This window comes from Capsicum annuum, chromosome 5 (genome assembly GCF_002878395.1).
Source record: "Capsicum annuum cultivar UCD-10X-F1 chromosome 5, UCD10Xv1.1, whole genome shotgun sequence".
Classification (NCBI taxonomy): domain Eukaryota; kingdom Viridiplantae; phylum Streptophyta; class Magnoliopsida; order Solanales; family Solanaceae; genus Capsicum; species Capsicum annuum.
In genome coordinates this window covers 150,301,887-150,312,708 of record NC_061115.1, presented here as the reverse complement: position 1 = coordinate 150,312,708, position 10,822 = coordinate 150,301,887, and positions in this window count along the sequence as shown.

Below are 10,822 nucleotides of genomic sequence, written 5' to 3'. Positions count from 1 at the left end.
GAAAGAGATTAGGTTGATAACTTTATGAATTATTGAAGTGGAAAATTATGATATACCATAGGTCTAGTTTTGAAACAATGAATTAGGGCTAAGTCATTAGGTGGATAAGAGTATGAAGTTTACAAGAGTATGTTGAACCCTAGGTAGCCTCTTGTTAGATGAGGTTTTAAGTATGTAAGTGCCATGTGTACCTAGTTCATGTGATCGAATGTCTTAGTGTGGAAGATTTTGGTGAGTTTTTATATGGTATTCTTCAAAGATGAATTGAGGAGATTATGGATAAACTATGTGAGCCCTTGGTGTAGTCTTAAGAATTTAGTTAAATCATGATGTTATTCGATTAGAGGTTTTGTTATGCGTTAAGAAGTGTGGATGTGTATGCTCATGTGAGTGTGACTTATAGGGTTATAGTTATAGAGTTTAGCAAAAGATTAGATTAGTATCTATGAAGGGTAGTGGTATCAAATTGTAGCTATATGGGGGGAGATGGTGAACTAAGGCTGATCATAAGTTTTCTCATGGTGGTGAGTTTTGGGGAAGAGTCATGGCAAATCTACACTTATTCTAGCAAATTCCTCCTACTTCAATTTAAGGGGATATTTTATCGATGTCTTACATATTCAAATTGAGCCTATGCCTAAGGTCCGAGTTCTCTATACAACTTTTGTCCATGCTCTAACTCCTGAACTAAAAGAAATAATGGTTCTCATAAATCCAATCCTCCAAGTATTCAAGCTCTATATTATGACGCTCGTGATCTATAAACTTATGTCTCACTTTATGCTTTTATAAGGAACTATACATTCAATATGCCATTGATTCATCTTATGATGTGTCTTAGCCTAAAGTGATGTAATGTAAGCACACTTGTGACCGTTCTCAGTTTTTAGAATGAGAACCAATAGTTTTAAGTGACAAACCTTGTTTTATTTTTGGCATATATAAATTTCAAGCTCTTTTAGTTATATGGTTGGCGGGGGTGGGGGGATCATAAGATTGAAATGATGAAGTATTGCATCTATATCTAAAAGTATAGAAGGGAAGCATGATATAATTAAGGGCTATGAGATGTATTGTTCAAGGTGGAAAATGCTTCTACTCTATTCTTATTTCCCATGAGAATCTTTGTTGATGTCTTGTATCAATGTTCCATAGAACTAATGCCCTAGATCATGTCTATGTCATGTCTCATTATCGCATGATTCGTGCCTACATGGGTTACTTGGTGATATCATGAAGATTATTTATCTTGGCTCCTATGTGTGTTTTTGATGAGGAATGATTCCTAATGTGAATTTAAATCCTTTATTTTATACTTTTAAATCTTCAATAAGTCCCTACCTATCATTTAGGGACTCGATCCTAGGGGGGAGAAGAGAATGTAACACCCCAAATTTTGAGCCTCTGAATATTTTGAGTTTTTGAGCTCACTGCCTGGGTAACAACTCACCTACTGAGTTGTGAAGACTCATTATGATTTGTAGAGCTCTTGCCGTAGGCAAACCAGTGAAGAATGCCCAAGTTTCTATTGAGGTCACGACTTGGACCTCACGAGTCATAGGGTGGGACTCGTGAGCAAACTAGTGAAATATCCTAAGGTTACTGTCTTGGTAACAACTAGACTCCATGATTCATAGGGTTCGGTCGTGAGTCATAGGGTGAGACTAGTGACCATACTAGTAAGGATTTCCTGAGTCACTGCCCAAACTATGAGTCCAGTAAATGACTCATACCTAGACGCCACGAGTCATGATATGAGCTATAACGGCTGGTGACAGTTTTTCCTGTGTTTTGTTTAAGAGCACTTTAGTCATTTCCCTCTTTCCCCAGATAAGACCTACGTCCATAAAACACATTTAGGGTCTCATTATCATCTCAACACACATCAAACACCCTTCTCTCTTATCTCAAAACCCCTAAGCAAGAACACCTAGGGTTTTTTATGAATTGGTCATCTAGGGCTCAAAAGGTGATTTTTTTTGAAAATTTCTTAGTATCTCAAACATGTATCTCTTCTACTAAAATTGGTTTTGATAAAAGCATGTGTTTAAACTTGTTATCCATGTGATTAATTGTTCGTTTTGAATTTAGGTTGAGAACTTTTGGATGTTAACGGTTGAATTCCTTTTCCCATGGTTTTTATTGATCATTCATGCTTTGAATTGATAGTTTTCAAACTAATTGGGTTCATGGGTATGGGAAATATAATGGCGGTCATTGATTCCCCCAAATTGATTTGATGAACTTATAGGGGTCATGGTTTCATCCACCTTTATGGATTTTAGTTATTTAATTAGGAATGACCTCATCCCAACCTTATGAAATTTACTTTAAAACATTGGTATATGCATGTTGAAATAAAATTTGAACTATTGTATTGCATAAAAGGCTAATGAAGTAAAAATGGTTTTGAAATGCCTTTATGGCCATGATTTGATAATGATTGGACCATGAGGGTCATGGTTTCCCGCAAGGTAAAGGTCAATGAAAATGACATTATGATATTAGCTTGAAAATAATATTGGTATGCCGATACCAATGATTTGTGCCTTAATGGATGTCCTTATTATAACGAATGGAAATGTGTAAATATTTTAATTGACCTTAAAGGGGGTTGTGTAGCTGACCATAAGGGTGGAAGTCTTAAGGGGCCCATACTAGAAATCACATTTTCCGGCGTGGTTGTTTGTCTTAATGGTCGTGTGCTTGTGTCACAACTTATATGTATATTTATCTTAGATTTGTGAAGGGACATAGATTTCCCAACCTTTCTGGATACCTCGTGTTTGTACGACTAACACACATTGGGGCCCAACTATAAGGAAGGGAGCTGGACCCAAATATCCTGTGGGTGTTTAGATGACGGAAAAGCTACACAGTCCAGGCTAATATTTTAAACTCTCATGCTAAACCTTGTTCCCTATTCTGACATATTATATATATATGTATGTATGTATATGTATATATATGTATGTATAATAGTATGTATATATATGATTGTGATCATATGGTTTGGAATAATTTTGGACTTATTGATCATGATATTATTTTATCCCTTCCCTGAGTTACATACTAAAGCTTACCTCACTTACCGTCCTCAGATGTTTTATCCCCATGCCATGCAGGGTCCGAAGATACTTTTGTTTCCTTGCATAGTGGTAGATAATTTCTAGATTGTTCGTGAATCATCTTTGAAGTTGTGAGCTTCTATTCTCTGGAAGTCCCTTATATTATGGTCCTATCTTTAGATATATCCTAGATTATTTTGGTGGGTTTTTGGATATGGATGGTGTCATGGCCCGACCTAGGTTGATGTTTGATTTCTTAGAGGATTTTGTGGACAAAGTATGGGTGGATGGTGTTATAGGTTCTTACATCCCTCTTGTTAATTATTTATCTATCTTGTTAAATGTTCAGAATTCAGATCTATCTGGTTATATATTCGGAACTCATTCGCTGCTAGTCGTCTTATGTTCTTGCTGGATAGGCTAATGGTGTGGTCTACGGTCTTTAGAGGACTTGAGATACCCATCACGACTAGGCTCTGGTTCGGGTCTTGACATAAATAATCAATAAAATACATTTTGATGAAAGATTTCAAGTTGGTCGTTTTTGATAAGCCGCTTGACATAATTGTATGCTAGACTATCCTCCTTTATTATATATATAGAAACTCATCTGTTGCTAGTTGTATTGTGTTCAGGTTGGCTAGGCTAATAGGGGTGGTCTCCGGTCCTTGACAGACTTGAGATACCTATCACGACTAGGCCCTGGTTTGGGTCGTGACATAAATAATCAACTAAATAATTTTTTTTGTAAGATTTCAAGTAGCTAGTTTTCAATATGTCACTTGGTATAATTTTATGCTAGACTATCCTCCTTTATTATATATATAGATATGACATAGATATTAAATAATATGAAATAATTAATTAATCAACAAAATAATTTTTGTCGTAAGATTTCAAGTTCCTAGTTTTCAATATGTCATTTGGCATAATTCAGGCTAGACTATTCTACTTTATTGTATATATAGATGGTTATTCTCTTAATTATTTTTTTTGTACTACTTTTTCGATATACTCATTTGTAATGAAATCATAAATATTTATTTTTTATAACATTATATTTATATTATTTAAATTAGTTGTTTTCATATTTTAAGAGATGAAATCTTTTTCAAAATATTTTTTTAAGAAAATTGAAATGATTGTTTTATCAAAATAATTTTTTATCATATTAGGTGCTTGATTGATTATTAACTTTATTAATTTTCTTTGTAATAATTCTTTGATTAACTCAATTTTAATGAAATCATAAATTATTTTTGATATAAAATCATTATATATATTGTTTACATATTTTGAGGGACGTCATATTTTTTCACTATTTTTCATTTGGGAATAAATATATATTTGGTTATAATTAATTGAATACATGATTGAGCATCATAAATTTTAATAATAATAATCCTCACTAACCTTTTGAAAGAATTTAAATATATATAATTTAAAATACAACTTTAAGGAAAAATCTAACTTTTCATCCAATAAAAGTCAAATTTAGTGGTTTTTTTACTAAATCATAAAATAAATATTAAATAATTAATTAAACATCCAAATATTTTTTGTTGTAAGATTTCCAGTGGCTAGTTCACAATATGCCACTTGGCAAAGTTTTAGGCTAGACTATCCTTCTTTATATATATATATATATAGAGAGAGAGAGAGAGAGAGAGGGAGAGGGAGATAGATAGATAGATAGATAGATAGATAGATAGATAGATAGATAGATAGATAGATATGAAATAATTAAATTGACAAAAATATTTTTTGTTGCAAGATTTCAAAGGGCTAGTTCTCAATGTCACTTGACATAATTTTAGGCTAGACTATCTTCTTTTATTATATATGTAGATATGAAATAGATACAAATAATATCAAATAAATAATATATATACATATATATATATATATGACATAATTAAATAAACAACAAAATATTTTTTGTTGCAAGATTTCAAGTGGCTAGTTCTCAATATGCCACTTGTCATAACTTGAGGCTAGACTATCTTCCTTTATTAATATGTAGATACGAAAATAGATATAAAATAATAAAATTAACAACAAAATATTTTGTTGTAAGATTTCAGGTTGCTAGTTCTCAATATGTCACTTGACATAATTTTAGGCTAGACTATCCTCCTTTAATATATTTATATATAGATAGATATGAAATAGATATAGTATAATATAAAATAATTAAATAATTAAAAAAATATTGTTTGTTGTAAGATTTCATGTTTCTAGTTCTCAATATTTTACTTGACATAATTTTAGGCTATAATATTCCTTTATTATATATATAGATGTAAAATAAATATGACATAATATGAAATAATTAAATAAACAACAAACTATTTTGCTGAAAGATTTCGAGTAGCTAGTTCTCAATATGCCGCTTGGCATAATTTTAGGCTAGACTATACTCCTTTATTATATATATAGATATGAAATAACTATTAAATATTTAAATAAACAACAAAATATTTTTATTGTAAGATTTCAAGTGGCTAGTTCTCAATATGCCAAGTTGAATAGTCTAGATTATCTTCCTTTATTATATAATTATATATATATATATATATATATATATATATATATATATATATATATATATAAAATATTGAATAAATATGAAATAATTAATAATCTAAAAAATAATTTTTTTTGTAAAATGTTAGTTCTAAATATTACACTTGGCATAACCTCATGCTAGACTATTCTCCTTTATTATATATATAGCTAGATATACACAGCTCTGCGGTAGTGGTTGAAGAAAGATAATGTTGACAATATTGTCAATGTTGATGATATTGACGATATTGATGATGATTAAAAATCTTGGATCGGGATCAGGTTGCTATGTATGGTAACTCCCAAACTCCCTAGGTCCTCTTCATTCGTGAGTTGTTGTACCAGAGAAGGGTGGTTACCATCGGTCCTGCTTTTATGAGCTATTGAGATGGAGGAGGTATATACACTAGTTTATGTTGTAGTATGTGTATCAGTTATGATATTGTGAATTATTCTTGATATTCATTCTTGTATGCGCATCACTTATCACCAATATACGCCTATATCTATCAGCCTTATTGGGGTTGCATATGTATGGATGATGAGCATGACTTAAGGTGTGTTCTATGCTGATTGAACCTTCTAAGCCTAGGGCGTTAGGGGTTCATTAAAAGATCGATTAGGTATTGTTTGTCTAGACTAGCCAGTTACTCGCTTTGTAGTTGCCATTTTTAATATTATTGTTATGATCACTGTTATGACTAGTTTGTGAAAGTTTTATTAATGATCCGACATTGATATTTAAGGTATGATTCTGGCTCTTTCATCTTATGATTATATTAATATGCATGATTAACTCATTATTAAACATATGGATTAGGAATCCTGAGTATACTAGCACTAGTTCCTACTTTGATTATGAGGTTTTAAGATGCTAGTCTGATAAATAAAGTTGTACCTTGAATTTTCCTCGTTTATACAAATATAAATATATACCTATTTATATGTAGCGATGGTATTATCATATATCCCTTTCTTTTATCATTTATTCAAATTGTATATTCATTCCTTGGCCTTGTATACTATTGTTTATCATCTTTCGCCCTTTATTCGAATATTAACTGGTGATATATGGTATAATATTGGGATTCCTGAGTATTTAAATAACAGAACCAAGAGCGCCTAAGAATTTGTAAACTAGAATCACGTCCATTTAAGGATAGAATACTCATATGGATTCTAATTGGAATTGTAACCATGTCTCGGTCCCAACAATATATAACTAGCATAATAATAGCATTACCATTCGGGAAACTACTGTCCATTTCACTAACTCAAAGATAGGTCTTGTACTAAAGGATCCTTAACCTTAATCTATGGTTACCATACTTATAATCAAATATCATAAGGTTCTATGTCCATAACAGATATTCTATTCTTTGGTTTGGGTCACATCTATATCCCAAATTTTCTAAATAGGTTATGTCATGATATACTAGTCATAATCTAATCCCATGATCCCCACCTAGCATGGAATATGTACATAACTCCATCTAATAGAGAAAAATAGACCAAAGCCTACCTCTATGTTGAACCATAATATTGAATCACCCAAAAATTACTTGTCCTTAATCAATAATGCCACAAAATGATATTGCACTATCAAAAAACTATCTACACGTTAATACAAGTAAAATGACACTCTAATTGCAATATAAAACTTTGAACCCAAAATTGGATCAAAATTGACCCATGGGGCTCGTTAATAGAATCTTAAAATAAAATTTGTCACGAGGTCCCTTGAAGGAAAAGAAATATGTGCTCAAAATTTTAGAACAAACGAGACACAATTTGTTAATCAAATCAACCCCTACAGTTTGGGAATCTAAGACCTAAATTCTAGGAATTTACAGTAAAAAAGTATAGAATTTAAAGGGAAAATAATGAAAAATGACCAAGGAGTGTTGAACTAAATTATCTTATTTTCAATGGATGATTTACCGCAGTTTCTCACATCCCAAGATCTTAAAAAATAGAGGATAAATCCATATATAAATGAGGAAAAATCGAGTGTAGACAGAGATTTAACACCCGCAATGACCGCTTAAGTGGCCACTAAGTTGCTTTAGCGACTACCACTTAAGCATCACATGAATGAAAAAGTGGTCGAGTAATGATATGCGAGAACCACTTAAGTGACATGCATGTAAATAAAGAGACATTCGCTTAAGTGGACAAGGATCACTAAAGCGACCCTCACCTGGGCAGCCTAGGTAGCTAAATTGGCACAAAGTTTCTAAAGTACTATCACTTAAGGGAGCTCTAAGCTGCTTAGCGAATACACTAGAAATAGAGGAACTAGATTTTATAAAGTCCTAATTGACTTCGATTAGATGCTTAATTTCATTTGAAACTCCATACGTGCAAATAAACTGTGCTACTGTAATACCCCATACTTTTCCTAGCTAAATTACTCTCAAGAATGTCTAGTATTATCTTCTAAATTAAATGACACTTTTTTCATGAGGAATTTTACAGATTTTAACTTTTTTTCATATGGTAAATTCAATAAGCTTTCCATCAATATAAGATTCGCCCAAATCCGACAACCGAGTCAGAAGTTATGACTATTTCAAGTTTTCGTCATAAAACAACGCCATATTAGTCAGTGGCGCACCGCGCCACAAGATAAAATGGCATTTGGAAAATTCCAGTAGGGGTTCGTGATTATGGCGCGTCACGCCAGGGCCCAAATTTAGAATTGTCCTTTTCTAGTGTCTTAGCACGATTTATTCCGCGTCGCGCCAAAGTTCCAGGTCGCAAAAGAAGGGGCAACGCGATGGCTCCACATCATGCCCTCCTTCAGTTTCCCAATTGTCAAATTCCAGTGACATGACATGATAGTGCCGCGTTGCTCCAAAGGTTCATTTCCGGAATATTTTACTGAAATTAAATGATGCATCCAGTGTTAAACGGGTCAACTTTCCACCCCTATTTAAACCCTTTAACACATGATTTATCCACTTTTAACCCAAAATACACTCTCTTCTCTCAAAAAACTCTCAAGAACAAGCTAAGTTTTTCATAGAAGATCCAATTCCAAGAAAGTTTTACCGTCAATCTTCATGAAATCACAAACTAAGGTATTCGTAGTGTTCATTCATGGACTCCTTTCATCCATGAAGCCCAAGAATATTTTTTCTAAGTTTAAGTTTATGAATTTCTTTATGAATTTCATGTTGGGTTTGTTTTGTGTATGTTGAGAATGATCAATTGAATTCATATCCATGTTGGGTGATCACTTTTATGTAGAATATATTTGTATAGATGTATATTCATGTGAGCCTATCAATAAACCCTAGATGATGAAATTACAGATAAATCATGATGATTAATTGTTGTACAATGTTGTTTACATGTGCTATGCCTACTACGTTTTTGATTAAATGCCTAGATGAAGGAACAATGCCCAACTAGTTTGATATCATAAAATCCCCCTGTATATACAAGTTATGCCTATCACATGTTTTGATGGAATACTTCTACAAATATATTATGGATTATGATTTTAGTTATATGTTCAAGTAAGTTATGCTTGGTCAGTTTTCCTTCCATCGAGTCCTGGGGGTAGTTGTACCCAAAACATTAGCTGTGTGCCCAGAGCCATGTCATGTTTTTACGATACTCTCAGTCAATCTATGAATCCTTAGACTTCAGACAGTCTTATAACTCAGGAAAATCTCCATGATCTCATGAACTCAGTCAGTTGTCAGAATATCAATAGCATTCCGTCAGTCAACTGAATTTAGAGATTTAGCTCATGTTCAGTTCAGTAAATCATGTTCAGTGTCCATTCAGATGGCAGTAAAAATTAGCACCGCATAAACCCAAGGATGGGGAGACACACTATCAGATGAGGGTGTGATCCTTAGAAGTCATACTTACATTCCTAAACTATGTAGCCAGCATAGGTTGATACATCAACACTGTCGATATAGGTTGATGAGGTGGTTAATCACTGTCAGATAAGGGCCCCACTATTCTCATACAGGGGACACTATCAGATGAGGGTCACCCATATCTTTTCCTTACCAGTGGTGTGGTATTGAAACCCTTTCAATTGGGGTTACAGATCGGACCCCAACTCAGCCATAATGGCATATCAGGAGTATGTCAGTTAGATAACTTCTTCCCATAGTTTCATATTACAGAATCAGGACTGTCAGATACAGTCAATCAATCTTAGTAATAGAACTCAGATAGTTCTTCAAATTTCAAGACTGTCAGATACAATTAACTCAGATATAGTAAGGAACTCAAATAGTTCCATCAGATTCAGGACTGTCAGATATAGTTACTTATGTTATCAGTTATAATCGCATTCAGTAATCATGTTATCACAGTATTAGTATCAGTTGTTATGTCTCATGTATGTATTCTTACGCTCATGATAGTTATTCAGTTATTATTATTGGTCATGCATACGAACCCTATGTATTCATCCTACCTCACATGCATACCAGTACATTCAAAGTACTGACGTATTTGCACTATGATGTCTTATACCATAGGTTCAGAGACACGAGCTCCAGATCAGCAGTAGATTCTAGTTTCAGTAGTCAGAGTTAGAAGTGAGTCCTCATCATTCAAGAACATAATTATTTCCCTATTATCTCATTAATCTATTTATTAGTTGGAGTTAGTTGGGGACATGTCCCATCAACTTCTTACTCAGATAGTTCAGTCAGTTAGAGGCTTTCTAGACTGTCATGTTTTAGACTTTCATATTTTTAGTTTTGTTTTGGGCATTCTATTACCCCACACAAATGTTATATCATTTTGATCCTGTTTAGTATTGAACCTTATGGCCTTTTAGTTCATGTTTCCGCATCATAAAGTATTTTATGCAGTATACAGGTACAAATATTAGTCATTGATTAGCTTGTGGTCCTTCGGGGTCATGAGCATCGTGTAGCATTCCGGGTACTATATTTGGGACATTACAAACTTGGTATCAGAGCCTAAGGTTCAATAGAGTCCTAGGAAGTCTGAAAACCACATCTAGTAGAGTCTTGTGCATTGGTGTGTTTTGCGGCATATTTATGTGCAGGTGGCTATAAGGTGTTTTAGGAACAGTTTCCCCTTTTTTAGTATTTATGCCATACCAGTGAGAATAATATTAAGTCAATCTCTTAGTCTAATCCATTTCTCCCTTTCTTCTACAGAACATACCTCCTAAAAAAAGA